Genomic DNA, 6,656 nt, shown 5'->3' with positions numbered 1-6,656 from the left:
CACAGGAAAAAACAACTACATGTAAAATATGCTTCACCATATTTTCTAGTCTTTGGCTTAGAATGAAGTTGATTTGGAAACATATTCAGCGATGCTTCATCTCCTGCTTTGCGTTTCTGTGGGTGCGCCCAATTTCTGTGGGCACAAAGTGTTAAGTGTGAAACAGGGCAGATCTGTCGTGGTCCTGAGTCATTGACCCAGTGTTTTGAGTTTGTTGGTATTATTTTCCAGTTTCTGCTGTTTTGTATTTGTTCTTAGGGTTTGAGTTGTGTGTTTAGTGTTTCTATTGTCCCTACCTGTGTCTTTCCTCTGTGTTCTGTTCGTGTCCCCAAGTTGGTATTGTGAAACAGCCTGTGAGTTTCCTGTTTTACTTTGTAGGTTTGTGTCTCGTTATGCCCATTAGTTCCAGCTGTGTCCCCTCCTGTCTGCCTGTGCTCCTCGTCGCATCGTCTGCGTTACACTCACCTCTTCCAGGCTCGCACGCTCACTCCTCTTCAGCCACTCACCCTCACACCGTTACACTCTCATGCCAATCCAGCAACAGGCAATCCACACAGGGTCAGGGACGCGTCCAGGAAATCTAGGTACAGGAAAGAACAGGTCAGGAACTGTAATGAACAGTACTGAGAATCAACTCAATGATTTAGCACAAACTGAGAAGACTCAACAAATCACCAACCTGTGGCCTAGAGTGTCCTGGTGCCACGTGCACTTATGGACACTCTTATGTTCGAACATAGTGTTCGTTATGGCCAAGCTGTGGTTTGCACAGAAGTTCAATAACAAAACACCACTCGGGTTCAGGTCCTGGGGTCCATTCCTCCCAATCACGCCCCTCCAGGTTTCACTGTTGTTGCCCACATGAGCATTTAAGTCTCCCAGTAGGACCCTCCAGTGTCCCACCCAGGGACTCCAAGAAGGCTGGGTACTCTGAACCCCAACCCGGAGGCACAGATAACAAACCCTCTCATCCACTGGGAGAAACCCCAACATACAGGCAGCAAGCTGAAGGGACACCAGGATACCCACCCCAGACCGCCGCCTCTCACCAGGGGCAACTCCAGACTGAGACAGAGTCCAGCCCCTCTCCAGGAGGCTGGTTCCAGAGCCCAAGCCGTGTGTTGAGGTGAGCCTGACTATATCTAGCTGGTTCCTCTCAACCTCACGCACTAACTCAGCCTCCTTCCCCACCAGAGAGGTGACATTCAATGTCCCAATTGCCAGTCTTGGGGTTTGGTTCGCTCCTGGACGGCGCTCACAATGCACCCAACACACATTAGTTGGTATCAAATGAGCACAACTCATCATTAATCCCACTCCATGGTCCTTAGGGTGGCACAGTTGCTTCACTCTCTCCTCTTATTCCATTAGAAAGCATTCTGTATGTCCCTAATATAACTGAGAACTTCAATAAAATCTCTGAATCTAACAATATAAAAATGGCACTGAGTCTGTGTCTGCATTTGTGTGACATTAATGTTCCACTTTAACTTGGAGGTTTTGACTCCCACTTTTAACTCCTTCTCTTAATGTGGACGATCATACAGCTGGCTTCTTGAAAGGGGGGTGGGTGGGGGGCACACTACAGCCAAACTACACAACAGGACAAATGAAAAGAACAATCACAACTTCTCCTGTATCAGTGTGTTGCAGTGATTGTTTAGTTTTACTATCACTCAGTGTTTCTCATCAAAGGCAGTGCAACTGTCTGTGACACTGTGGCACTCTGTCAAGATTGTTGCACATTTGTGTCTCCTTTATAAAGTCAAACAGGATTTTGAATTGTCTGACATTTGCACGGGAATCTGGAGGAGGGAGATGGGCCTTCTTCAGTTTCCTAAGAAACTGTAGTAACTCTAACTCTACTCTAAGAGAGAGATCCACTAATGCCTCGCACCAACACAAACTGGGTTCTGGAGTCAAAGAGCTGTTAGTGTTTACAAATCGAGCGCAGCGACAGGATTGTGTGTCAGAGACAGAATCTCAAAGATTTTTGTGGCCCTGATGAAGACCCAATTCTGGACATTCAAACTGTGTTATGAATGTTTTTAACATCTACAGATCATTATCCAGATATTTAATACAAATAAGCATGTCTTATTTTTGTGTTTTATAGATTTGAACTCACATCTCCTGTGTTTAGAAAACAGCAGAACTTTTGTAATTGGCCCAAAAAACGAACCATGTCTGTAAGCGCTGTTTTGAGCCTTTTAGCAAATCTTGCCCTAAACAGCCTGTTGCTGTTACAAAACAGAGGAAACATAGTGGAGTCTAATTGTTGCACCGTGGAGCTCAGCTGAACTCAGTTCTGGGAGTTGAAATCAACAGAAAGTGTTTCATTTGACACTGAAACAGTTTCTTTTCCATCCATGAAGGAAGCTTTTGTATTTCACTCAGCAAAATATACAGTCTGGACTGCACAACATTTCAGACTGCATGTGATCTGTGCAGAAAAACATCGAGCTTCATGGACACACGCAGGTCCTGCTCCACTTCCTGCTGTTGCCATGGCTTTGCTCTCGTCTTGCATTCAGTCTAATTACAGCTTCTTATTCAAACTCTGCACGTCACTAATTCCTGGTCTCTCCTTGTTGAATACTTTTTATCTTCAGCTGTCCTTGAAATCATTGAAAATCATACAGTTATGTCTATAAGACTTTGGACAGAAACAACTTTCTCTAACTTTGGTTCTGTAAATTACAACAATGAATTTGAAATGATACAACTCAGATGTAGTTTCAGCTTTAATTCAGTGGGTTGCATTAAAATGTGAGGAACTAAAGCATTTTTTAGAATTATCCTATGGAGCTCCGCAGGATGTGCTGTATCAAGCATGCACCAGGACGAAGGAAAGACGGTGGACTTCCTGGTGGAGCTTGCAAGAGAGTTGGCTCACTCTCATGTAGCTGGGAAGAAGGCAAGAAAAGAACAGTTGCTTCGGACACAACCCTCCACACCGAGCCCTGGAAAAAGAGCCATGTGTCAGGTCAAACACAAATGCAAGAACAATCATGCCACTGTGCGATGTGTTCACTGCTACAGATACACATGTGGTAAATGCAGACTACAGATACCATGGCAGTGCCAGGATTGTGAGTGATTGCTGAAAATGTTGAAATGTACTCACTCACTTTTTATTATTATTTGTAAATATGTGTACAAATGGTTGGTTTTTTTGTACTGTTTTTATCAATAAATCTCAGCAACAAAGGAAATACACCCATGTGTGTTGATTTCTCCCTAAGATGGCAAACTGAAACACAAGTTTCCTTGTGGCTCAGGAAACTAACCACTCCAAGTTGGTGACTTTTGGAGATTTAATTTCCTGGATGATTGAGAATGCATCAAGACGAACACAAAAGGAAGTTCACCGCTTTTAGCAGCTCCCCCCCAGACAAACAAAGAGGCAGTTGGCAGTTAGAAATCAGCAATCATTCACACACCCCCACTCCCCTCCAGAATTCTCAGGTAACAACCTAATTTACATATGAATGACTAGCCAATTTAGCTTCCACTTGGCTGAAGCTAAAGCCTAGCTAAAAGCCTACCAGCCATTTGGCAACTCAGCCCATCACACGTCCACGTCTCTCCTTGTTTCGTCTTTTATTATGAAAGGGTTGTGTTTCCATGTTCAGTGTGTTTCATGTTGCTTCCCCTGTGGTGTCAGGTTCATTTGTGTCAGCTGTGTTTCCACTTCCCTCCTTTCTCTTCTGTGTATTTAAGTCCGCTGTCTTCCTCTGGGCAGTGTTGGTGCGTTTTCCTCCGTTCACGTTATTCCGGGTTTCAGGTTATCTCCTGATTCTGTTTAGGTCCATGTTCATGTTCATGTTTTTTCATCAGAGTTTCTCGCATGCACCTCCTCGGATTCATGTTCATGTTTTTCTTGTCATAGTTGTCATAGTCATACCGAGTTATTCCCAGGATAGGTTTTAGTTTTAGTTTCCGCTCCTGTTTGCTGGGCCTTGTTTTGTGTTCGTGTTTTTCAACCTAATAAATGGTTTGTTTTTTTGTTAAGATTCAGTTCCATCTCTCCCTTGTCTGCTTCCGGGTTCATATTGCAATCACATCAGCCACAGTGACAATAAACTTATTTTGATTTTTAACTTTCTTTAGTTTTTCAACAATATTATGTATATATAAACATTTTGCATCTTACAATATAAAGCCTGGATCCTGCACATATTGCACTTTGAACTTGAACTGTGTCGTCTGTTTATTGGAGATTGTACTACTTGAATTCATTATCCTGGTGATATAACACATTAATTCTCCATTTGGAATCAATATAGTATATAATACAGTATCTGTCTATCCATCTATATAGCTATTGAATTGAACTGGAGTGAATGGAAGAGAATTAAATAATGGATTTCATGTTCATGTTTATCTATGTTGTAACAGTGACGGCTTGAGACATCTGTTTGGCACTATATGAAGAGAATTAAATAAAATTTAAATGAAAATGATATTAACTGTATTTATACATTTTATATTTTTGGATGAGACACTGTCAGTGTGCTGTTATATAACTCAGTATTTTTAAGGCCTGACTGGTGGCATTGGTGCCCATTGCTTTACTGTGCTGTTGGATGTGTATGTGGGCTATCCCTTGTACCTGACATTTGATTGGGCATCACTGTGTTGCTATGGTATGATCCTGGTAGTTGTTGTTAATAAAACAATAACAAATTCAAATTCAAACATTGCTGCATTCTTCTGTCACTGAGGATTCCAAACCTGCACTCAGTCTCCTCATTACTTTGGTATTGAACAGACAAACTTTGGAGCTCCTGCAAACTTTATTCACAAACTGCAAATATTTTACACAAATCTGCGACTGACAACAAGCACAGAGACTTCAAACAATCACTGAAGTAAGGACTGAAAGATTTACTTTAAAACAATAATGATTAAGACCTTTTTCGTAAGGTTGTTTTCCCTTGATTGCCAGCTGTTACTGTTTTTATCTTCATATCTTTCATATTTGTCCACCTAAACAATGCTTTAATGATACAGTTTGAGAAGTTTGATATGAATTTATCCAACTGACTTGAAAATGAAACTGACAACTGTCCTGTAATCTTACACAGAGAAACCAAATCCTGCATCTTTGCCTTGACAGACGCCTAAAATGGCTCGAGCTGTGGTAAGTTACCCTTCACTGTGTCTGTTTCTAAACATTCAATCGTGTGAATTTTTAAAGAAAAATCCAACAACAACAATAATAATATGTAACAGAGCAAAACGTCAGATGACTTGAATGTTCCTCTGCAACACAAAGTCAAAGTCTGCCTCCTCCACAGGCAAAGGAGAAGCTCCCACGCTCATCCAGTGCAGACCGTTGTGCTCTGGACAATGAAGTTCCCGCTTTCATGTTCCGACCTATCAGTGCACCTGCATGTGAGCTCCTAAGTCCACCACCTGCTGATGCCAGCTTTCAGTCGAAGGACACAGACAAGATCATGCATCCAGATTTGAAAAACGATCGTTCATTCCTGGATGATGACGTGACATTTTTCATGTGTCCTACTGATGTTCCTCTGCCTCCGAGACCTCCACCCACTGCAGAGGTAGGTCTCTGCAGAAAGCGCAGATATTCTACTGCTTTTTCTGTGGAGGATGAAGAGGAACATTTGATGCCCAAACGCATGAGGCTGATGAGTTCTGATGTACCAGTTTCTTCAAATCCTCCACCTGCTGATGCCAGCTTTCATGCAAAGGACACAGACAAGATCATGCATCCAGATTTGAAAAACGATCATACATCCCTGGATGATGACGTGACATTTTTCATGTGTCCTAGCGATGTTCCTCTGCCTCCGAGACCTCCACCCACTGCAGAGGTAGGTCTCTGCAGAAAGCGCAGATATTCTACTGCTTTTTCTGTTAATGATGAAGAGGAACATTTGATGCCCAAACGCATGAGGCTGATGAGTTGGGATGTCTCTAAGTCTCCAGCTGCTGAGAAGGAGTATGTTTGCTTTACGTGTCCTGAAGACAAGAGGTCTGAGTTACCTCTCAGCTCCCTCCAAGGCCATCCACCATCACAGGTCAATAATAATGACACTGACCAGTGTACCATTCTGCTGCCTCCTGAAATCCCAGTACCTCCAAGTCCTGCCCCTGTTGGAGTTCTAGAAACTGTTGATTTTCCTTTTGTTGATAATTAAATACATGTTTGTGGTAATAAATACATTTTTGAGCAAATACACGTTGAGATGATTTGGTTGATTATGATGGTTATAATTATCCAAACAGTATTATTCCTAATAAGATCTTTACTTTTTCTACTTATTTTCTCCATGACCTATTTTGATGTCTGTTTTGAAGATCCACTCATATCATGACAGTATGCTTATTCTCAGTAGAGTGTATAGCCACATGTGAACAAATAATAAATTAAAGTCACTCATTAACAACTTACCACATACGCCGGAGCTGAATTCAAGATGTAAGCAGACGTTTCACAGATATCTTGGTTGTCTTTCCATTTCCTACACTAACAGTATCCTGAGAATTGGCTTATAGAGCTGATATAAAGGTGAAATTTGATGACTTAATCGAAGCATCATCAGCTTAAATGCAAATGAATCCACTGTACTTGAGGTAACCTAACACTGACCATGAACGCCACAATCACTGTGCGCCAGTCCAAC

The 6,656-nt window shown here is 41.9% G+C and overlaps 1 protein-coding gene across 1 annotated transcript in view; it reads right to left on the bottom strand.

Moving 5' to 3' along the window:
• LOC309701484 (NACHT, LRR and PYD domains-containing protein 12-like) overlaps positions 1–6,656 on the bottom strand; it is a 1,104,110-nt gene that overhangs the window by 226,314 nt on the left and 871,140 nt on the right. The gene's annotated exons all lie outside the window — the stretch shown is intronic.

The sequence above is a fragment of the Aulonocara stuartgranti genome (assembly GCF_965226115.1).
Source record: "Aulonocara stuartgranti genome assembly, chromosome: 23".
Taxonomy (NCBI): Eukaryota; Metazoa; Chordata; class Actinopteri; order Cichliformes; family Cichlidae; genus Aulonocara; species Aulonocara stuartgranti.
This window is presented reverse-complemented; position numbering and strand designations above follow the sequence as displayed.